Below are 25,612 nucleotides of genomic sequence, written 5' to 3' on the forward strand. Positions count from 1 at the left end.
CACAGAGAGAGGATACCACCAAAAGGAATAAAGTATGATCTAATTTTGAAACCAAAATAACACAGGCTAATAGTCCATGTGGTGCTTCACAGAAGTTTAAAATACTGTGCAGTGGCCCTGTGAATTTTCTGTCGTGCCCCCTGGGTACCTCAACTCACAGTCCAGGCACCATGAGAACTCTGGTTCTAAGCACTTTTGCTTTATCCCATAATCTCATATCTCATAATCAAATAAGGTTAGTATTGTCATCAGAGGAGAAAACTAAAGCAGTTATTACACAGCTTTTCAATGGTGGGGCTGGAGTCAATTCCGTAAAGTCTGATTTTGGAGCCCAGGATTGTAACTAAACTATAATGCAGAGAACACACAAAAATAAGGGATGCAATAAAACATTTCTATAAAAATTATGAAATTTTGTCCACTGGATATTTTTTGGAACCAATCCTTCAATCCTTCTGTGACGGTTAAGGAGAGAATTTGGGGATTTATAAGATAAAGTATCTCTCGTGAACATAGTATTAAATGCAATATTGCATACTTAGGAAACATTATTTTGAGAAAATCAAACATTTGAAAAATTCATTTTATAAACATATGATGCTCATTCTACCTGTAGGCTAAATTACCATCAGTGGGCTGAATTCATTTCTGTGATAAATGATAATAGCCCCTTTGAAAGTCATCACTTTAATGCTTCCAAACATCTATTTGTTATGGTTAGTATTCAGATTAGCCAGATGAGCATGGAAGAATTCTGATAAATGTGGGAGAAAGGAACAAACAAGAGCTGAAATAAAAATAGATCTATAATAACAGAGATAAACAAAGAAAAAACTCAAATGTTCCTTGCTTATCCCTCTTGGTTTTTCAAACAGTTTTAGAGTTAGCTATTTCCACTTAAGCTTTTAACTACCCGCCCCCCGCGCCGCCAGGTAATTTGACAGACTTGCCTACATTCAATAACAAAAGGCAAACACACTTTGGGCATAAGACAAGATCAAGATCAATTCATAATAGTTTCCTTTTGTATCTTTTTCAAACAAACCTAATGCCTGAAATGCATTTGAAACCTGTATATTTTGCAGTTTTAAAATATGATAAAATTATTACTAAAGTTTATGTTTATCCTAAAAAATATCTTCTTTACACACATAAGATCACCAGGAAAGCATGACACAGATACAGATGATCTCCAATTAATACAATGTGATAACCAATGCAAGTTTAAGGTCAACTGTTAAACATTTGATTATTCCTTTCAAGCAATTAGGTAATATCTAAAGGTATAAAAATATGTGACTACAAGGTTACAATAATTTTACAACAAAGTATACAAATCAAGAATAAGCATCACTTCCAAATAGTCATGCATTTTTTAAGTTACAGGTAACCTACTGAACTTGTTTTGAAGTTGTCATATAATGTTTCTAAAACATTTAAGCCAAAATGCTTCATGTACGCCATCCACAAACAAAGCTAAATGAATAACCCAAATGAATACTGGAGTCTAGAAGACTGAGAACATTTCTCAAATGGTCTTTTCTGAACCCAAACTGGTTTTTAAATTTTGATATTTTAACCCAACAAATTCATGCAAATATTTTATTGTATATGTATTGTATTGTATTTATTGTATTTTATAATATGTTAGTTTGTTTAAATATGTGTTTTATTTCTCTAGAACCTTCAAGTAAATTGTTGCTAAGGGCAGATATCTTGTTAACTGTAACTTTCGGTTGACATTGACAAATAGCCACACATATTTTGTGGTCCACGTACCAAAGGGTGAAATTCACATTTAATGCACATTGAAAGGTACTGTTACAGACAGAAATAAAGGTTTCTGAGCCCAGAAGCAAATTTCTGATAACATTATTCACCTTTATGAAATGGAGATATCACTGGAAATTTATGAGAGAAAACTTTTCTTAAGCATTGAAGATGTACTGATGAGCTCTTGTCTTTCAAAATAACACAGGGGCCTGGGTGGCTCAGTCAGTTAAGCATCCGACTTCAGCTCAGGTCATGATCTCACAGTATGTGATTCGGATTCCGTGTCTTCCTCTCTCTCTCTCTCGGCCCCTCCTCTGTATACACTCTGTTTCTCTCTCTCAAAAATAAATAAACATTAAAAACAATAATAATAATATAGAAACTACTTTCTATACTTTACTATGTACTTAGGATTGGGCTGGACCCCTCAGTAAGTACACAGTAAATGTATTTACGCTTCCTTCATAACCTGGAATCTCCTGAGCATTTACTCCATGTCCTACCCCAGCACACCGGGAAACAACAATCTCCTACATATTGGCTTCTTCATCTGTGTACTTGCTCATTTGTTCCTTCATTTATTCAGGCACTGGTAGGCAGGTCTTTGTGCATGACGTTTCAAATCTTCACAGACACACAAAGAAAACAAAAATGCTAACAAAATGCTAAAAAATGAAGTGATAACTGACGGACAACATTGTAATGTTATTAAAATCATCATCTTTGCTTACTCTTAAGTTACTAGTTTGGTACCCCTTTTATAGATCACTTGAATCCTGTTCTTAAACTGATCTTATTCATAGGTGTAGGCAAGCCCTCAGCTGCTACATATCTTAGGGTCATTTCTGATTCAAAATTTTTAATTTTCTTTGTCATATTTTCATTCAATTTTGATACTATTTAATGACTTTATCTTCATTTTAACCTCCACTTCCCTTACCTAGAAAGTACAGAATCAATTTATCTTTTACCATGGGCACTCCAAGTTCCTTCTTCTCAAATTTCTGCTTCCCCAACTTCCCTTCCTTAGTACGAAAAGAAGTTCTGCTCATAAAAAAAAAAATGAAGTTCACTGAGGTCAATTTCTTTAAGGCCATAGCTCAGTGATGTACTATCCTCAAGAAAAGAATCAAAATTCTCAGCCTCTTTCACAAAACCTTCAAGTCCTTGGAAACCTTGCTTCTCTTTACAACCTCTTCATCTATTCCACACTTTCTTTCTCTTCATTCCAGGTCACTCTTACATAGTTTCTTCACCCAATCCTCTATTGTCCATGCTTTCATTCCAAGAACATTTTGCTTGGAATGCCTTCTTAATTCAGTACTTTCCTTTCAACACCTAACTAGCTTATAATGTCCTATCCATTCCCGTTTGCATTATTTCACTTATGAGATGGATTGTGATCATTCCTACCTGTATACTTTTTTATGCTGTTCCTTCTATTTGGGATGCTTTCCTTTCTCTCGTATGAAAAAAAATAGTTTTAAAAAAATCTAAATGTCTACCAACAAAGGAAATGCTGAATTATAGCAGACACATGCACTGGAATTTTATGCAACGCATTTTGATTCCAAAAATATAATCACACATATTCACAACACTTTGAAAAATGATATAAACTAAGTCTAAGTCGCTTCCAAACTCTCTGAACTCCTTTCACCACCACCAACTTGCAAACTTTCAAAATAACCACTGTTAACAATCAATTACGTAAGCCTTCATGGAAGCCCTCACATGACCTTCGTTTTGCGGGTGTGTAGGTTAATTTTAAGTGTCACCTTGACTGAGCCACATACATCTGCTCAGCTATTTGATCAGATGTTATTCTGTTTCTGTCATGAAGATTTGGGATGAGATCAACCTTTACATGAGTATCAGATGGAATAAAGCAGACTGATCTCCCTAAATGCTGAAGATAAATTGATTTTGTACTTTCTAGCTAAGGGAGGTGGAGGTTAACATGAAGAGGAAGTAATTAAATATTAGCAAGATTGAAAATATGAAAAAGAAAATTAAAAATTTTCAATCAGAAATGACCTAATGTGTGTGGCTGGGCCTCATCCAATCAGTGGAACGATTACATAGAACAGAAAAGTTGACCCTCCACAAGTAAAAGAGAATTCTTCTGCCTTGGAACTAGGACATCAGCTTTTTTCCTGCCTCTGCATTCCAACTGAACCATGAGCTACTGGTTCGCAGGCCACTGGACTCAAACTAGAAGTAGACAATTGGCTCTTCTGGATCTCCAACTTGCCAACTACTCATCCTGTAGATCTTCGGATTTGTCAGACTCCATAGCTGCATGAGCTGTTTCTTTACAACAAATCTCTTTATACACACACACACACACACACACACACACACACACACACACACTCACAGCCACTTACACAGTATCTTCGTGGTTCTGTTTCTCTGGAGAACTCGAACACAGGGGTAAGGACACTAAAACATACACAACTTAAGTGCCATACCCTTAGTTTCAGAGTTAAGTAAAAAACCTCTCATTGAATCCAAGTAACCTGGCCCCATAATCTGTAACCATCAGCACCGCACTCTACATTTATGATAGACATGTGCTAAGAGTAGCACTCTTAGGCTTCTCTCGCTCTTTTTTATTTTTATTTTTTTTGTGTGTGGGGTTGGGGAATGAATAGCATGTATTACATGTGGCATGTGCTTCCAACCATCCTAATATGAGTGGTATAAATGGGCATTTAGGTTTCTTTAACCATTATTAACAATGCTGCAATAAGTGTTCTTATATATATAACTATAATTTTCTTCTTTTATTTCTGTAAAATGGACTACTAAGCCATGTTATTTCTAGGTGGAAAAGTATGTGCATTTTCAGTTTTAATAGATGCAGACAATTTACATTCCTAAATATTTGTACCAATTTACACTTGACATAAGTATATGACAGCGTCCTTGTTTGAAGGTGTGATTGTATGTATGGTTTCTATTGGCATAGCACCTGAACACTGCAGTCCCTTGACATATGTAAACTCCTGGTAATAAATTACTGTTTGCCTGTAATCAGTTACCAAAAAACCAGAAATCAATTGTGCTGAAGAACACAAGTGACGGTATAAATCCACTCAACTGTTTCTTCACCCAGTTTCACGCTCTTATCTAGGCCATGAGGTCTCATGAGAGTTGTTTGTTAATATATTTTACCCAAGTCAAATATACTATCTTTATGGAAACTCTCTGGTCAACAATCTCATACACCTGCAGAAAAAAGGAACCACTATGCTAGCTCGACAATCTTTTCTGATGCTTGACAGCATCAATTATTCTTTTAGGTGGTGCTAACTCATCTGGTTAACAGAGAATTCGGTGATTGAAGGATGGCATCTAGACCAACAGAGCCGAGGCTCTGGTCTTTCACCTCTTGACCTTCTGGTACTTAAGTCAGTATCCTGTATCCTTTTGTATCTCCCAGTCTTTTATTCTCTGTAAAAGAAGTATGCAAATGCTAAAGTAATTATTTTTGTATGAAAAAGAATGGTAATGATTTCCTCCGCTGTGTGACTCCAAATAGCATATTTAAAAAACAAAAGGTATTCTTACTTGGTAGAACAGCTTAAAGATATTGCTAACATTTGATTATCCTGGAAGTCTGAAGCACAAGAAAAATGGTCAAGGAAGAGATCTGGTATTTCAGTTCAATTTCTTAGACTTGCGTTTTGTATGAACATAGGTGACTCATTTAAGATTCAATTTCACCTTCAATATATGATAATTATATGTAAGTATATTTAAATTTGCTTTTAGTTAAAAATTTTTTACGATATATTGGTTAAGAAGTCGTAACATGTGTTCATATTTCTGAATGTCCTTACTATTTCCTTTGGTATCATTATTCTGTTGCATTAAAAGCTCAAAAAGGATGAAATTGTATCTGTTTAACTCATTTAGTATAGGATAGCACCAAGGGGCTTAGAAAATGCTTTAAATTATCATGATAGACAGGCTAGTAACAATATAATTTGCAGTGAATCCAATGGGTATAAGAAACAGAGAAGAAAACTTTTTTTAAAAACTTTATAGAAAGAAGTCTGGAAAATAATCTAAGTCAAGATAGTCTTACCATCTCAATAAAAAGACAAAATTTTATGACAATACACTGATTGAACTCTGAATCCCATAAAAATAAGCCTCTGCCTGAGCCCAAAATTTCTCTACAGAAAAAAAAAATTCTCTGAAAAGAATAAATTTTTCTACATTACCAGCAGGGTTCTCTAGAGAAATTAGCTGCCTGGGGAATTCTCCTCCAGAGGGAGTTTATTACATAATGTAATTTACCTTCAAAGAAAAAAGTAGAAGATATACTACAGTTTAAGCTTCTAATGCCAAGATCAAGAAGCATGGCCGTGTGGATTCAGAGCATCTATCATAGATCTAGTCACAGTCTTCCACAGATGTTTTCCTATTTGCTAAAAAAGACTCAAATGCTTTTTACTTTTCAAAAGAAATTATCATCTTTGCCTCGTTTTTTTCCAATATGCCTAGCTCTCTAGAAAACGGCTGGAATTTCCAGAGAATATTCATTATCTGTAAATAGCATGTAGTCTCCAGGAGATCATCCTGAGCACCTGAATTCAAACAGTTTAGAAAATCGTGCAGAATAAATAGTAAGTGTAAAATGGAGAACCTAAAAGCAAGCTTGGGAAAACCACCACTCGGTGGCCACATCACAAAGAAAGCCTCCTCCACAGCTGGAAGAGGTTGAATCAGACAACAGATTTTGAACTCGCTCCTTTAAAAATATTAGTTAGGCAGCTAATATATCTTTTAGGCTATGATTATCAAATAGAAAAATCATTGCTAAGTTAGCAATATAAGAGGGCGCACTCACACTAGATCCCGGATGTCACAATGAGGAGAAGAAATAATTAACAGGAAGAGTCCAAACACCATGTGTAGTTCATGGAAGGTCCATGTAGACAACTGGCATGGGAGAATTATCTTCCTAATATTTATTCATTTAGACACACACGCATGCTCACATACATGTGTGCTGATGAAAGGAAAAAACAAAAAAAGAGAAAAGAGCTTTGGCACTCCAGCTGTAATTTTCACTTTTTTATGAGATGACAGAGTTATTGTGGTGCATCAAAGCATGAAAAGTCTGAGTGTAAATGAGCTGCATGCTGACAAGGATGCCTACACCAGAATCAGAAGGCAGGAACAGGGTTCATCCTACCTCTCTGACCAAACGGTTACTGTGACGTCCACATAATACATAGTCTCCTCTCAGATTAGCCAAAGAAAAAACATTTAACCAGTTACACAGCCCAGGTGAGGAATAAAAGGTGGCAGTGTACGAATCACAAACTATAATCAAATGCTGTAGAGATACCAACATTTAGCAAAATCGCCTTAATCGAAATTACAGAAATGGCCACGACTGCCGTCTATAGCTTTGTTCTCTTTGCCTCCCATCTTCTTCTAAAAGGCATCTCCATGTTCGCTTTCTCATATTAACTTATAAGCCTTTCCCATGCTATCCTCTTTGGTTTCTGCTCCTAGTGACTTAGCAGCTTTTCATTTCCAGGAACATTTTAAGGTGTTAACAACTGCTTAATGGCTACCACTGGTCCTTGAGAATCTTTTTTGCCCCCTAGTCACCCAAACTGTGAGCTGAGTTCATCTACCTTGAACACCCTAGATGGGGAGCAGCTGCCCAATAAACTCTAAATGTAACACCCCTGCTCCAATTTCATTCACCATGCCTCCTGGCATTTTCCCACTGTACCCACCACGTGCTCAGTCCTCACCCACAGCAGATAATGGAGACTCCTGCCTCTTGCAGGCTGAAAGGTGCACCTTCTGAAAGCATTCCAGGGGATAAACAACTCCTTCTTTTTCTTTTTAAGTATTAATGTATCCTGCACAACGTTTTAAAAACAATTACTTTTAGTGTTCCAGAGTGTATTTAGATTTGGATACCCAAATATCTTGGTTTTTAAATAGCAAAGCCATTTTTCTTTCAACGGAAATCTTAGCCTGAACCATAATTAATTAAACAGATTTGAAGCAAAGTAGGAGCTACATCCGTGGAAACCAAAGAAAAAGGTTGAAGCCCTACTCTGCCTCCCCTCCCCTGCCCCTCCTCTCCCACATGCCAGGCCTGTGGGCCACCAAACACATCCATCAGCCAGCACTGTTTGATTACCACTGCTGAGAACATCACTACTCTTCCAGTTGCTTCTTTATAATATTAATCTTCTCTTTCACTTAGTTCAACTCGAGGGAGGAAAGAGGAACATTTAACTACTGCTGTGTATCAGGGATTTCTATATGTTATCTCTGCTAATTCCATAACCACCTAGAATCAGAGTTGAAGTAATTTTTCCCAGGAATATAGAGAAGCCAGGATTCAACCCAAAGTTTCTCTGACTCCAAAGCCTAGGCTCTTTTCACTTCATTACACTGTCTCTCCATCTTTAAGTAACAGTCAACAGGCTCGTTCAGGACAACAGTGACTCAGTAATAGACTCACAATCTACATATATGGTTTTTTTTTTATCTTAAAAGAAGATTAGTAGCATGGTCAATGCATAGAACCCACATCAATTCTGAACAAGTTGAAGAAAATGCAGTAAAACATCAAATCAAAAGATCATCAACTGGATCAATGTACTTTTATAAAGTAAAAACAGATAAAACTAAAAATAGGTTTTAAAAAAAAGTAAAAATAAAGAATACTCCAATTAACACCACAATCTGAATTAAAAAATTTTTTTTCAGGGACATTGTGGAATTTCTGATAAATGAATAGAATTTAAAGAAATTGCTAAAACTATAATTTATAGATAATTATAACCTAATAATAGAAAATTTACCTTTCATCAAGAGATGCATTAAAATATAGAAGTAAGGGTTACCCACAGAATGAAAATTACACAAAATTTCCAAAGGAACTTGATAAAATTTCTTGGAAGAGACTGCAAATGAAAAGAAATAACCCCCAGGGTACCTGGGTAGCTCAATCAGTTAAGTGTCTGACTTAGGCTCAGGTCATGATCTCATGGTTCATGAGTCCGAGTCCCACCTCGGGCTCTGTGCTGACAGCTCAGAGCCTGGAGCCTGCTTCAGATTCTGTGTCTCCCTCTCCACCCTTTCCCCTGCTCATGCTCTGTCTCTATCTCAAAAATAAACATTAGAAAAACAAAAAAAAGAAATAACCTCTAAGTGTAGTAGTAAATACCAGGGTTGTTATACTTATAGGTTAGGTTAAAAAAGAAAGCCAGCCAAATTAAGGTCTGTGGCCAGGTCCCATCATGCTAACAATTAATAATGGTAAGGAAAAATATTTCAATTAGCATGCTTAATAATTACTGTAAGCTATTTTATTCTTAACTGGTTGAGTAATGGTAAAGCTGAATTATTTTAAATGGTAAAACCATTCTGGACCGTGAAGAATGCAGTAGTAGTTTAACAGAAGAAAATAATGCAAACTTAAAAAAAAAAAAAAGATGTGTAACCAAGGGTAATACTAAATTCAAAGAGAACTATAAAGCAACTGTTTGCAAAAGAAAAGAAGAAAACAATCAGACCCTCTTTTACTGTAAGACCCTCTAGTCCTCTGATGGCAAGATTTCAAAACTCTTATATGTGGTATAGATCAATGATGTTCTTTTAAGTAGCATTCAATAGCAAATGGGATACTTTAGCACAGAGAAATTACAAATAGTAGACTGGTAGTTATACATTGACAGCATAATGAAGAATCTCAGCATTGAGTAGAGGTTAGTCACCTAATTTTAAAGAAGGCTCTATAGAGACTGAAAATACAGCTCTATTTGCCAAAGGTCTTTAAAGTTTTAGCTTCTACAAAACTCAATAAGGTGAGAGGCAAGATAAGATTTACATATAAAAGGCCACAGCAATGTATGCCTTATTTTTAATGAAAAGGTAGAGGAGAAAGAGGAAGAGAGGGTGAATTATATTAGTCCCTCATTTTATTTCAGATAAATAAGAAAATGATGAAATGTTTCAGGAAATTAAAGAACAGAAAATTTGTGAACCAATTAGACATCTGCAAAGTTCCAGTATCCTTGGTTTGTGAGATTCACAGCATCAAGAAATTATTGATACAAACAACATTACTGGTTTCAGAAAGATGGATCTCTTTTAGCACATTATGATGGTTTTAGCCAATATGGGGTTGTATAAAATAAAAGTACATGCATGGTAGGGGTAGAAACTCATACAAATAACACAACATGTCTAGAAGTTTGCTACTGTACCAAAAATTGGCCATCAGTCTCTTTATAACTAGGAAAGCAAATTTTATACTTATACCACACTTGGGTAATAAAAAAGGTATATTTTATTCAAGTCGTTAATTGGTTTCAAACTCAAACTCCTCTTTCATCTCTCATTACCCAAGAGTTTTTTCAGGTCTATAAAATAAGCTAAGAGAACTACATTTTTTCTCATTTTTAAATAAACATACTCATTAAAAATTAGACATGCCACAAAGGCCTAAAGGAAAATGGCTTTTCCTTTTTTATAAGATTATTATAAATAGAATGTTTGTGTCCCTCTAAAATTCATATGTTATATCCTGATTTCCAATGTAATGGTATTCAGCGATGGGGCCTTTGAGAGGTATTTTCATCATGAAAGGGATCCCTCATGGATGGAACTGCTAGAAAGGCCCCCAGAGAACTCCCTCCCCCCATTTCTCTCATATGAAGTTACAGTAGAAGAAAGACATTGATAAGCCAGGAAGCAGGCTCTCACTGGACACCAGATCTTCTGGCAACTTGACCTTGGACTTTCCAGTTTCCAGAACTGTGAAAAATACATTTCTCTTGTTTACAAGCCGCCAGTCTATGATGTTTTTGCTACAGTTGCCTCAACAGACTAAGACAATGATAGATGTGCATATATTATCCTCTCATTCAATGTCCTCAACTATTCAACAAGGGTTCCTCCAGCTCTATTCCCCATGAGGTTTTGTTTTTTGTTTTGTTTTCTTTTTTTAATTTCAGACCTTTGCCCCAGCCAGAGGATACCTGCGATGTTCTTTGTATCACTACTTTCCATTTCCAAAAATTTTAAATAGTGGCCTGCGTTTCAGTGGCCACCAACTGAGGCCCTGGAAGAGTGCCCACTGAATTCAGAAGCTGCTGAAGGTGAGTAACTTCATTTTGACAAAACAGAGTAAAAAGAAAGACAACTTATGCTGATTAAAGTTTCTAAAAAAGTAGGACATTTCATTTAAAGAAATACATAGGCGACAACTGTAGGAACAAATAGCAAACCATTATTTATACAGCTTAGAAACATCTAGCTACCCAGGGGTGCCCGGCTGGCTCCGCCGGCAGAACATGTGGCTCTTAGTCTTAGGGTCGTGAGCTCAAGCCCCATGTTGGGCTTGGAGCCTACTTTAAAAACAAAACAAAACACGTTGCCTACTCAGGAAGTATCTCTGGATCCTTATAAATCTTAAGGAAATTTAAATATTAATATATTTAACATACTTAAAGTCTAAGCCTAGCATTTAAACCATTAATTATTAAACCATTATTAAATCATTGGTGATATCTACAGATTAATTTATAGAAATCACTTAAGCCTCCCTCAAATTTCCAACAGCTCCTTAAATAAAATAACCATTCTGCCTAAAAATATACTGATGTTTTTAAAAGAAAAGTCATTATCTGAAATAAAACCCCTGAATTACAGTTAAAAGATAAGAAATGGTCAATGTTCTTTTTGTTGTACTTTGCTTGCCTCACGGTATTTATTATAGTAAAATAGCCATAACATAAAATTTATGATTTTAAGCATTTCCAATTGTACAGTTTGGTGATTAAGGACATTCAAAATGTTGTGCAACTCATTATTATTTCCAGAATCCTTCATAATTCCCTACCATTCCATCAATGGTGTTAAGTTTTTTCATTAGCTGGTTTATTATCTATAGAAAGCTTGTAATTGTTGATTCAATCAAGGTCTACCAGATATATTAAGATTTGACTTTAAAGAGATATTACAAATAGGCCTTTGTTCTCTTCTGGTAGATGCTACTGCTTGATTGACTGCAAAAACATTCCAATTAAGAAGCAGAAACTAATGATCAATGTTCTCTTGATAATTTTTGGGCTTGCTTCTTTGAACTAATAAGCTCAGTATTAAGTTGACCCCTTTAAGGTGACTTAGTCATCAAATATCAGAGCTTTATCAAGGAATCTTTGTTGTGATAAAACTGTTCTCCATTTTGATTGTATCAATGCCAACATTTGGGTTTTAATATTGCACTATGGTGTTGCAAGCTATCACCAATGGAGGAACCCAACCAAAGGAGACAAAGGGTCTTTATGTATTATTTCTTCTAACCAAATGTGAATCTCTAATTATTTCAGAAAAATCAATCATTAGACTCCTGAAACCATTAAAAAATAATAAAAAATAAAACTCATTTATTTTTTTTTTCCAATCTTAAAAACTCTTATCATAGTTTTACAATATAGCCTATTGGCCCTTTTTCTCTACTTTTAATTATTTGTCAATTTCTTCTGTGGTACCTGAGTTAGGTATATAAGGACCTGAAGTTTTATGTTTATCATAGCCTACAGACTGAAATACATTATATTTATGTAACTATTTACCATCTCTTTGTCCTGCAAAATTTTGATTAAAGGCAGTTTTACAAAGTCTATACCAGAAACTTCTAATTTAGACACAAGTTAATAGAATAGATACATTCAGCTAGTTCCAGGATACAAAATTAATACACATAAATCTGGCAAATTTTATATACTAATCATAGACTATAAGAGAAATTAACAAATACATTTACAATTACATCAAAAAGACAAAAAGATATAAAGAATAAACTTAAGGATACCAAAGACCTATTCTATAAGACACTGATGATAGAAATTGAATACAGCACAAATAAATGGAAAAATTCCACAATGCTCACAGTTTGGAAGAATACTGTTGACATGTCTACACTACCCAAAGCAACCTACAGATTCAATGAAATCCCTAGCAAAATACCAATGGCATTTCTCACAGAACTAAAAGAATCCTAAAATTTGTGTGGTACCACAGAAGACTTCAAATAGCCAAAGCAATCTTGAGAAAATTTTGACTTCAAACTACAGTAATCGAAACAGTATGATACTGGCACAAAAACAGACACAAGGTCAGTGGAACAGAATAAGCCAAGAAATAAACCCACACTTATACCATCAATTAATATTTGACAAAGGAGGGAAGAATGAACAGTGGGGAAAAGACTGTCTCATCAATAAATGGTATAGGGAAAACTGGACAGCTACATGCAAAAGAATGAAACTGGACCACTTTCTTACATCACCTACAAAAATAAATGGGCTAAATATAAATGTAAAACAGGAACATATAAAACTCCTGGAAGAAAACATAGGCAGTTAAGATCTTAGACCTCTGTCTTAGTAATTTTTTTTTTAATTTTTGGATCTGTCTCCTCAGGCAAGAGCAACAAAAGCAAAATACACAGGACTACATCAAACTAAAAAGCTTTGCACAGAAAAAATAAAAACCACAAACCACCAACAAAAGGGGAATCTACTGAATAAGAGAAGATACTCACAAATAATATAACCAATAAGGGGTTAATATCCAAATATGTAAAGAACACACTCAACTTATTATAAAAAAAGCAACTAAGTAAAAAATGGTTAAAGGAGTTGTACAGACATTTCTCCAAAAGAGACCTACGGATGACCGACAGATACATGAAAAGATGCTCAACATCACTAATCATCAGGGAAAACCAAGTCAAAACCACAATGAGATATCACTTCACACTTGTCAGAATGGCTATTATTATTGGGGTGCCTGGGTGTCTCAGGCAGTTAGGCATCTGACTCTTGGTTTGGGGTCAGGTCATGATCGTAAGGTAGTGAGATTGAGCCCTGCATTGGGCTCTATACTGAGAATGGAGTCTGCTTAGGATTCTCTCTCCCTCTCCCCACCCTAACCACACTTCCCACTAGTGTGTGGGGGGGTGCCCCCCCCTTAAAAAAACACCTATTTCAAAAAAGACAAGATATAGCAAGTTGGGGGTAAGGATTGCAAAATGGTGCAGCCACTCTGGAAAACAGTACGGAAGTGTCTCAGAAAATTAAAAATAGAACTACCATATGATGCACTGATGCCACTACTGGGGATTTATCCAAAGAAAATGAAAACAAGAGGGGCGCCTGGGTGGCTCAGTCGGTTGAGTGTCCGACTTTGGCTCAGGTCATGATCTCCTGGCCTGTGAGTTAGAGCCCTGTGTTGCACTCTTTGCTGACAGCTCAGAGCCTGGATCCTGCTTCAGATTCTGGGTCTCCCCCTCTCTCTTCCCCTCCCCTGCTCACTCTGTCTCTGTCTCTCAAAAATAATAAATAAATACTAATTTTTTAAATGAAAACATGAATTCAAAGACATATATGCAACCCTACGTTCACTGCAGCATTATTTACAATAGACAAGATATGGAAGCAGCCCAAATGTCTATCAACAGATGAAAGGATAAAAAAGACATGGTGTGTATTTACAATGGAACATTGCTCAGTCATAAAAAAGAATGAAATGTTGCCATTTGTGACAACACGGATGGATCTAGAGCGTTATTATGCTAAGGGAAGTAAGTCAGAGAAACCAAATACTTATACATGGAATAAAAAAAAATGAACAAAAAACAAAACAGAAATGGATTCCCATATACAAAAAACAATCTGATGATTGCCAGAGGGAAGGGCGTTGGGAGCATGGAAAAATAGGGAAAGCAGATTAAGACAGAATGCAATGTATAGCATAAGGAATATAGTCGATAATATTGCAACAACCTTGTGCAGTGACAGATGGTCGCTACATTTATTGTGGTGATCACTTCATAATGTGTATAAATGCTGAATCACCGTATTGAATACCTGAAGCTAACAGGATATCATATGTCAACTACACTTAACTAAAAATACAAATGAAAAAAGACACAAGTATAGCAGTCCATCCTCAATGCACACACTCTCCCAATATGTCTAAGCCTCCTTGTGGCAAAAACAAAGCTTGTAGAACAAAAGCATTGATAAACTTGTAAAAACCTTACAGATTTGTTAAAAATAATTATGAAATAAAACCATAAAGAAAAAACGCTAAAAACAACGTGTATGGCACTGCAACACTGAACACATGTTAATACTGAGTAAGGTATATTAATTTCCTTTTGTAATTCTTTACTTGTTAAAATATTTTCAATCTCTCCCTTTCCTACAGAGGCAATTACCTAGTAATACATTCATTTTGATGTACTAGAGATCAAATGCATAGGAGGCAGCAATTTTTACTTATAGACAAAAGTTCAAAGCTTTTCTTATTTTATGACCTCCAAACAGGCTCAGCCTCTGTCTCAGAGACTCAAGGTAACAAGGATGTTAACAATGGTTAAAGCTTTAGATAACCTTCATTTAATGTGCTAGACCTGGCTGAATAGATATTTGACAACCTCCTTCCTAATTAATAAGATTGTAGAATTTTATATATGCCCAGTTAACTACGTCTCAAATTGTACTGTCATTAGTCTCTCTTACAGATAGATAGTACAGGTAATAACAAAAACAAGACTGGTGATGATTTTAATTGCTAACATTTATTAAGCTCTCACATTGTGACAGGAACTGTCTAAGGTGATTCACAGATACGGCTTCAGTTATTCCTTTCAAATCTCTGTGGTACCAGGGTTCAAAAGTTATTTTCATTTTCAAAAATGGTAACTAAAATTTAGATGGACTGGATAAAAGTGTCCCTGCTGTCACCACTGAGAGCACAGAGAGCTTAACTCTAGACCCCTTGAGTTTACTCTCAGCCATGGGCAGTACACCACCCTTCCTTAGTTAATATCCAGAAACAGACATGGAGTCTAACGTGGAGGCCAAGGCCAACTTTCACATGCCCTCCCTTATTTTAACTACGGCAGTAATGAAAAAATTCCAAACGTTGCAGTCATCTAATCCACTCTCCTTTTGAATAGCTGACCTCCAGTTTTCTAATTTACTCATATAATTACCCCAAAATAGAGTCACAAGTCATAACAGCAGCTAGCATCTGTAGAATCCCATTTCACAGAACAAGCAAACAGCATGATATCAAAGGTCACACAGTGGAAAAGTTTGGTTTGTGTACAGTCTCAGTGGAGAGGCTGTACATCTGAAAACAAAATTGCTCACCTTGAAGAAAGCTCATAAAAAAATAAATTATTTATGCTCAGATTTCTCTTTAGAGAACTATTTACTATAGAGCTAAATTGATACTACTATTTTTTTGTGTCTTGTCTGCCTTTTCAGATACTGTTTACCAAAAAAAAGCAAAAAAGAAAAAAAAAAGGTGGATCTTTTCAAGTGGACTCTTTATATAGCTCAAAAATCATTCCCTTTAACTGAAGTATTTCTAATTCCTGTCCTACTGACTTCCTCTCATACATGTATTCCTTCAGTTCCTACAGTCGAAAAGCTGTCACAAAAAGTGAATTTAAACAGAGATAGAGGATTATATCTATATAAGATTTGATTAGGGAGACTAAAAGTATCCTGGAGATAAAAGTACAATGAAGCAAAGTTAGTATCAGTTCTTTCCTTTGAAGCTCATTAAGTTTGAATTAGTTTACTTGAGCCAAACAGTGAATTTTTAGTACAGAATTTAGTGTAAGAATTACGTCTTTTCTTTTACTGCAAAAATAACACATTATAGTATGAGTGTTTATAGTATAAACGACTGTAAATTTAGATAATCTCATTCATATATAATATGTAAATATATAATAGAGTGAAAAAAGCTAACTGTGGTTGGGCTATAGCATCGATATTTTTGTGAAGTATCTAAATTATATTCTGAGCTTTAAAGGGCTAGATAATGAAAAACTATGAAAATATATATGGTTATATGGTATAAGAAGCAACGCTTGTTAAAAAGTTTTATAAAAAGCTTTTGGTTCAAAATTGCAAGACATTCCAAACCAACCTTATAAAAAATGATTCTTAAAACACACAATTTTATTAAGGAAAATAAACTATGTTTATAATATACTGTAGCGCATTCTAATTGTCTAGATTTTTATTTCTCTATTTTTTAATGTACTCCTTGATTTTTTCCAAAAGAAACACACATTTGCACACCCTTCCTTTCACACTGCACTATGTGTACTTGAATTATTTTTATTTTTTTAATGTCTATTTTTGAGAAAGACACAAAGTGTGGGCAGGGGAGGGGCAGAGAGAGAGGGAGACACAGAATCCAAAGCAGTATCCAGGTTCTGAGCTGTCAGCACAGAGCCCAACACGGGTCTTGAACCCACAAACTGTGCAAGATCATGACCTGAGCCGAAGTCCAACACTTAAATGACTGAGCCACCCAGGTTTCCAAATTATTTATTTAAAAAAAATCTTTCTCCTTAATCCCCCATTTTTCAAAATATGTATCACTTTAATCCAAATATTTTCAGTCTGTTTCTACCTTAAATGGATAAAGCTCATTTTCCCTTTTTAAATAAATTTAATTATACTTCTCCAAATAAAGTTCATTCTTTTTATACTCTCTCCTTTATAAGCCTAGGCATTTTATCATTTATTGTTGTTTGAAAGGTACTATTTCCAACATCTTATTTATGTAGTCTATGAATATGTTTAATATTTTAAAAATCTGAAAAAAATAAATCTAAGGAATTTGTTTTCATGAAATCCACTTTAAATGTCCATCTCAGAAACACCAATATTTCAACACAGGGCAGCCTCAAAGCTGCTTTACAATGTTTATTTCTTTATTTCATACTTTCATTATTGGATGCAAACCATTTGTGTCCAGCAGTTACAATTTACTATCAACTTGCGGTTTACTGTAACAATCTCCCTTTCAGGGAACCACGGAACTGTCATATCCTAAGGAGCACTGAGTCCTTTTTAAGGAGAAAATTGAGGCAGTCATGTTCTACTTCTCCATGGACAGTTATGTGAAAAATAAAAATAAAAATGCCTGTAATTATAACATGTTTCTTACCACCCTTTTCTAGTACTCCTAAAAAAAAAAAAAAGGAGTGTCCACTTATTCCAACCCTGGTTTGCACTCCTTTCTCTGTTTCTCCTCACCTCAAACTATTTGTTTAAAGAACATGTCTGAATAACCTACAACCTCGCAAAAATGCTATTCCATTACTACAATTTCAACAGATCCAAGTAGAATACACACATTCTTTGCAAAGGACACCATTAATCTTGAGTACCAACATGTATAATTCATCAAAAAAAAAAAAACACCTTAATGCCCTTTAAATCACCCAAAACTTTTAAATGTTATAAATAACATAAAACCCATTTCAAATCTTACTGTAACCACATAGTTGAAATGGCAATTAACCTTTTTTTTTTTTACTAAAATAGTTAAAGTCTTGGTGTCTTTGAAAGGGACACCATCATTTTTCTATTCAAACTACTTTCATTCTATGTCAGAATTTCTTTCCTTCTCAAGGCTGAAAAATATTCTACTGTATGTATACATCACATATTGCCTCTCTATCCATAGACACTTGAGTTGCTTCCATATTTTCCCTATCAAATAATGCTAATATAAACACGGTGTACAAATAACTCTTTCAGTTAATCCTGCTCTTCTTTGAGAATAAATCCAAAAGTGGAACTACTGGTGATTTTACTTTTTTTTTTTTTTTTTGAGGCCCCAGCACACTGTTCCACAGTGGATACAGCATTATAAATATCCAACAGTGCACAAGGGTCCTAACGTCTCTACATCTTTACTAGCACTTGGTATTTTCTACGTTTTCTTCTTGATGGTAGCCATCCTGATGGATTTAAAGTGGTATCTCATTGTTACAAAAGACACATACTGTATGGTTCCATTTTTTTTTTTAATTTTTTCAGTGTTTATTTTTGATAGAGAGGCACAGAGACAGAGGCAGCATAAGCAGGGATGGACAGAGAGAGATGGAAACACAGAATCTGAAGCAGGCTGCAGGCTCTGAGCTGTCAGCACAAAGCCTGATGTGGGGCTCGAACCATGATATCATGACCTGGGCCGAAGTCAGATGCTTTTAACCAACTGAGATACCCAGGTACCTCGTGTATGGTTCCATTTTATAAATTACCTAGAATTCTCACATTTATAGACAGAAAGTGGGATGGCAGTTGAGAATAGGGATTTATTACTTCATGGGTATACAGTTTCAGATTTGCACGATGCAAAGCTTTTCAGTGGTTGTTTTGTTTTGTTTGCAATATGAAGAGTTGGACGGTGGGGATGGTTGCCTAACAGTATGAATGTACTTATTACTATGAATAAACTTACACTTAAAATGATTAGACAGTCAATTTCAGGTTGTATATTTCACCACAATTTAAAAAATGGTTTTTACTGAGGATCCTGGGTGGCTCAGTTGGTTAAGCCTCTGACTCTTGACTTCAGTTTAGATCACGATCTCACAATGTCAGAGATCAAGCCCTGCATCTGTTCAGTGTGGAGCCTGCTTGGTACTCTCCCTCTCCCTCTCTGCCCCTTCCCCATCCACCTTCTCCCTCCCTCCCAAAATAAATAAACCAACTTAAAAGGATGTTTTATTAGAAAGTGCAAATTTTAAATACGGAAAAATAGTTTTACTTCTGTGATATTAATGCAACCATCAAATTACTTCATCTTAATTTCTTATTCAGTTTGCAACAACTGGTATAAATCATATACTTGAAATAAGCAATGTAATTTGATCCGAGTTATTCTGCTTTACTTTCAACAACAGTCCTTTCTTATTTGAGAGGGGCTATATATCAAGAACTGCATTATCCAATATGGCAGATACAACTCTCATGTGGCTGTTGAGGCTTATAATATGGCTCCTGATTTAGAAGTGCTATACAGTATTTGTAAAATACACATGGATTTTGAAGTTACTGTGAAAACAGAGCATGCACTATCTCATCACTCAATTAACCTGGTTATGTCTTGAAAAAACAGTATTTGTACATAGAGCTAAATAACAGTTTTTTAAACTAATTTGGCCCGTTTCCTTTTTTACATTTTAGTGTGGCTACTAGAAAATTTAAAACTACACATATGGTTCACATGGTGTTTCTTTTGGACAACACAGCTTTGGACTCTTAAATTCACTTGCTCAGTTATTAACCTACCACCTGAATATGATTTATCCAGTTACTTCGTGTCATCTAACGAAAATCCTTCCTTTTATGCTGTACTGCCTCCAGGTACATTCCTAATTCTCCACTTGACTGTGCAGCATAACCCTTGGGACACCCTGGAAAACTCTGGCTCTACTAATTGCCTGCACTTCTGTCTTAGTCTTACCATTTCATGGAAAGAACAATCCTAGACATGACCTATGACCTGAAATTTGCCATTGTTCAGCCCTCCTCTTACTCATCTTGCAGTTGATCATTTCTTCCTCCTTGAAAAGCTTTCTTCACTTGACTTCCAGGACAACATATTCTCTCTTGATTTTCCTCCCATGCCGGTTCCTCCATTTCTCTAAGCTTTGTCTGATACCTAGATACTGGAATGTGCCAGGTCAGACACTACACTTACTCCCTACGTGGGTTCATCCAGAACTACTATTTGAAAAACCAGTTAGATGCTGAAACATCCAATTTATTCTTCTCCATGGATCTTTTCTAGAAGTTTCATTTTTTTTTGTAACTATCTGTCAAACGATTTATTTACCTAGATGCATAATAGTCATTTCTATCTAAACACAGAGTAAGGACTCATTGATTTTTCCCTCCCCCAGCCCAGATCCCCTCAATTGGTTTCTCTTAGCTCAATAAATGGAGACTCCTTTCTTGTAGCTACAGAGATAAACTCTTAAAATAGCCTTTTTTTCCCCTTCTCGTTTTCATTTCCCATCTAATCCATCATTAAATCCTATTGATTCTGTCTTCAAAATATACTAAGAATCTGACTCCATCTCTTCACCTCGTCTGAGGTCATCCTGGTCCAAGCCACTGACATCTCCCATCATGCATCTTGCCCCCTAACAAGTCTCCTCCATCATGTTCTCAACACAGGAGCCAGAGCCATCCCACAACTGCACTGATACATTGGATGATTTCTCCCCTCACCAATCAAAACCTCTTGTCTAATCTAATGAGTCCCCACTTACTCCAAGTAACCCAACGTGCTACTGCGGCCCACAAGGATCTAAACCACCTTCCTCTCCTACCACACACACCTGACCTCGCCTGTCACCAGCCTCCCTCCTCCCATTAGTTTCAGCCACAAGTGTTCTCTTGCCACAGCTCACAGAGCGCACACGGGCCCCAGTCCCAGGGGCTCTGCACGCCTTGCTCACTCCCCCTGGACGGCACCTTCTCAGTGAGGCCTTCCTCTTCACCCCATAGAAGACAGCATTTCCCACTTCACCCTGTCCCCCTGGCTCTATCTACTTAGTAACAATATTTCCCTGCCACACCAGAATGGAAGCTTCAAGAGGCACTCCATACATATGTGTGAAATAAATGCTTATGGGTGTCTGGCGGGCTCTGTCGGTTAAGGGGCTGCCTTCTGACTTTGGCTCAGGTCATGAGCTCACAGACTGTGGATTCCAGCCCTGAATCAAGCTCAGCACTGACAGTGCAGAGCCTGCTTGGGATTCTCTTTCTTCCTCTCTGTCTGCCTCTCCCTCGCTTGTGCTCTCTCTCTCTCAAAATAAATACATAAACTTTAAAAATAAATAAATACTTTGCATCCCACTAATTTTCATATGTACAAATATGGGTAATTATTAGTTACTGGCTTCCAGGATCCCTCATCCCAAGGCAGATGGCGCTGACATATAATTATGTACAAGGTCAGGGGTGCTATAAGAGAAGAGATACGTGCATATGTACGTATCACATACGTGTGTATATGCACATATATTTGCACACACACAAAGGAAGATGACATGTTTACGATGTTCTCATACATCGTATGCTATACATTATGATCCTAATAGGAAATTTTAAAGTCCACAAGACTATATAAATAAAGTGAGAAAATCCCTAAGCGCCAAATGTTTTCTTTTCTCAGACAACAAAAGAACACCAGCAACCTCCTGACCTCCACTCCTATCAGTTTACAGAAAAAGTTTAGAGAAATATGTAGATACCAGGATTAATCCCTGAGGTCAAAGCCAAGTTTTTTTCTAGGAATGTCCTCTCTCCACTGTATCTCAGCAAAAGGTTCATCAATTTATACAAAATCTTCCTTGGCAGAGACTCCCTTCCGTCCATCACCTGCTGCCAAGAGCCAGCTCCCAAATGCTGGTCAGCTGATTCTTACTTCGCCCGCAGAATCCAGATCAATAAGTGATCTTTAGCACAAAATTTAATCAAAGTGAAACCAGCTACGATAGCTAAATTTTAAACTCGACTACGTGGCGTGAATGTAGAAAGGTTTTGCTGCACAAAACTCTGGCAGGTCTTTTTAAAAAATGGGATGCATTATAATAATAAAGTAACCTGAGGATAGAGTTCGCAGAAGCGTGTGGCTGGTTTTCAATGAGGCTGCAGTAAGCTTTTTACTGCAGTGTGGCAAACATCTCCTCCTAAAGCCAGATTCGAATCTGTCCAGTGAAAGTATCTGCGTTATTTTGAACACTGATTAAAACATTTTGTGCGAATCCAGCACAGGAGTGCCATATACTCTGCAAGACTCACAGTGGCACTTGGCAGGAAATAAATCATCGAGCTCTGGAACCTGCGGTGGTCGCTGTCTTCATTACAGAGACCTGCACCCGGCATACAAAAACATCTCTGATGTTTACAGCACCTGGATGCCGGCACTATTAAACATCAGCACAATCTGTGTTCATATCATCTCCATGCTAATCAGATCGATTACTACTGATATAGTGTCTTGTCACAGGATCGTAATGCTAATCAAACAAACAGAGCTATGGGGAGACGATTCAGATACAGGTATTTACTAGCACACTGTAAAAACAGAAAAGGAATCAACGGAAAGCATACAAGGTACAGCTGTGTTACGGGCAGGCTGATTCCTGGCCGGGGCCTGGGTAGTGCTGCTGTAATTTTGTCAGCAGCCATTGAAAGGGGAATATAATACAGTTTGATGTCATAAAATGGACTTGAAAGGGAAATGAGATTACCGCTGCTGCTTAACATGGCAGAGGTAATTAGCTGCACAGGTAATTAGATACAGATTCCCAGCATACCCTAGTGGAGGCAGTGCATGATGGCAAGAGATAATATCTCGTGCCCGTTGAAAAGGATCAAGGTCACCCTTGTTTCTGATCCAAAACAACATCTGCATCAAAGATTCTAATCCTCCAGACAGCAAAGATGTTGGAGTGGCTGTGGTCCAATGTGCTATCACTTAGTAAAGAATGAACGGGCGAGGGAGGAAGGACGGGAAGTGGGGCCAGCAGGGACATCTCTGTCTCACTGTGACTGGCAGGCCTCAGACCATGTGTGTGTCTAACTCAGTTGTTACTTGGTGAAACAACTGATTGAGAATGTTTTTGACCTCTCTTCAGCTAATTTCATTTATTAATACAAAAATGGTCAAAGACAATAACAATGGAAGGAAATCAGTGATGGTACCCTTAACAAGGAAAACCCATTAACCTGTGCTTCTTTAAATAATTATGCAATGAATTTGTTATTTGTCTAATGCATACACATTTTGGCCAATAGTCTGCATTTCATCAACGGCGACATCCCTACCGCTACATGTGGAGGCAAATGAAACTTGACTGGTAACTTAAAATTAACTTCTCCTACTATCAGCAAAGGAGAAGAGTTCCCACGTGCAGGGGCCATGCTAATCACCTCCGTATTGTTCCGATTTTAGTATATGTGCTGCAGAAGTGAGTTCCCAATACCACCATGCAGCTCCGGGCTCTGTCCTCATCTGCTGAAAAGACGTGGATGGAGAAAAGAAAATAGCACTTCATTATTTATTCAATAAATATGCCTACTCTGCACCCATGCCAAACCGAGCCATACTTCCCTACACACACTCAGGCCACTGAACCATTCGTGTGGCACCGAGACACTGGCTGGGAGCCACGTGGATCAGAAATGTGGTGAGTGTTACCCACCAGTCCAGGGGAAAGGCAAGGCCAAGAGTAAATCCTGTGTTTCTGCAATAAATCCCAGAGAATATGTTCCACACATAAAATTAAACTTCTGAGAAAAACAATTCACACCTTTATCTACAGGAAGAAAAAAGACGTCACCATAATTCAGATGGGTTTAGAATCAGCACTTTCAGGGAAGTGATTTGAATGCTTTGGGTTTAAAAGCATGGCTATTAGAAACATAGATTAGTGGAGAGAAAAAGAGATGTTCAGTATTACCATGAAAGCATGCTAACATCTTCAATTTTTCTCTTCGTCTTCCCTGCCTATTTTGTGGGGTCAGCGGCAGACTGCACAGAAAAAAGACTTAATGACGCTGTGAACTGCTGTCACAGGTGTGCCCCCAAATTGGCTGGCTTGTGGAAACTGACAACATAGATGAACTTCAGTCAACATTATTCACTTTTTTGTTCAGATGTACTCTGCATCGTGTATTTTCTTAAGATAATAGTACAGTCACTGGCCTCTTGCTGGCCTGGCCAGTCTCACAGACTGAGCTAGCTTCGTGGGTATGTGACTTAAGCAGTCAAAGAACCACACACTTTGTTTGGTTTAATTCTCTGTTGTTGTCTTGAATTTCTCATTTTCTTAATAGGTTTTGAACAATGGGCTTGCATTTTCATTTTTCATTGGGCCCTGAAAAGTATGTAGTTGGCAGGGCCCACTGAGAAAGTGAGCTGATGTCAGCATCCCTCTTGCCCGTGGTAGAAAGACCAAGTGGTGCCTGGGTGGCTCAGTTGGTTAAGCGTTCAACTTCGGCTCGGGTCATGATCTCATGGTTTAAGAGTTCAAGCCCCATGTCCGGCTCTATGCTGACAGCTCAGAGCCTGGAGCCTTCCTCAGAATCTGTGTCTCCCTCTCTCTCTGCCCTTGCCCCACTCAGACTCTGTCTCTGTCTCTCAAAAATAAATAAACATTTTAAAAAAAGACTGAGACTTGCCTGATTTGTCACACAGCATTCTTGTAAAGTCCTTATGTGTCTTTAATTCTTAATAATGTAAAATGAATTAAAATGACATAAAAGGAGCAGGGAAGATCTTTGGAAGGAGTCCAGCATCTATCGGTGTAAGTAAAGGATGTGATACACCTGATTTAGTGTTTGAGTTCAGCTCAGGCCTAGAATGGTCCTGAAGAATTACAGGGTCTAGAGAATAAATCTCAAGTTGCTGGGAGGCAAAATAAAGAGAAGCAGGACCAGTTCAGGATTTCCCTAAAATAGTGGACCATCCTATTCATGAAGAAGTGACCACTGGGATTCCAGTGATATTTATTTATCTCACCCTTTCATATCCACACGTAGTCCTCTTCTGTTCTTGCTTATCTGGGAGATAAAAATATCTTCTGATATTTTTAATGCTCTTCCCCCTAAGTGATGGTGGAGGGCACTTAAGGGGAAGAGCACTGGGTATTGTATGGAAAACAATTTGACAATAAAATATTATGGAAAAAATATCTTCTTTAATGCTTTAGCTTATAGATTCTACCATCTGTCACATTTCACAAAACATATAGCTATTCTTTCCTATGCCTACCAAATTATTTGCTTTTTACTATTTTACTGGATTCTCAATTTCTACCATCATGACCAGAGGACTTTTCCCAGACCTCATCATCTTGGCATCTCCACACCTTCTAATACATCCACGTCCCTTGATACCAACTTCAAAGCTTTATCTTTTCCGTTGCCTG

The 25,612-nt window shown here is 36.9% G+C and overlaps 1 protein-coding gene across 1 annotated transcript in view; it reads right to left on the minus strand.

Annotated features, from left to right (window-relative positions):
* Positions 1–25,612, minus strand: part of PARD3B (par-3 family cell polarity regulator beta) — a 1,000,837-nt gene that overhangs the window by 640,683 nt on the left and 334,542 nt on the right. The gene's annotated exons all lie outside the window — the stretch shown is intronic.

The sequence above is a fragment of the Suricata suricatta genome, chromosome 3 (assembly GCF_006229205.1).
Source record: "Suricata suricatta isolate VVHF042 chromosome 3, meerkat_22Aug2017_6uvM2_HiC, whole genome shotgun sequence".
In the NCBI taxonomy this organism is placed as follows: domain Eukaryota; kingdom Metazoa; phylum Chordata; class Mammalia; order Carnivora; family Herpestidae; genus Suricata; species Suricata suricatta.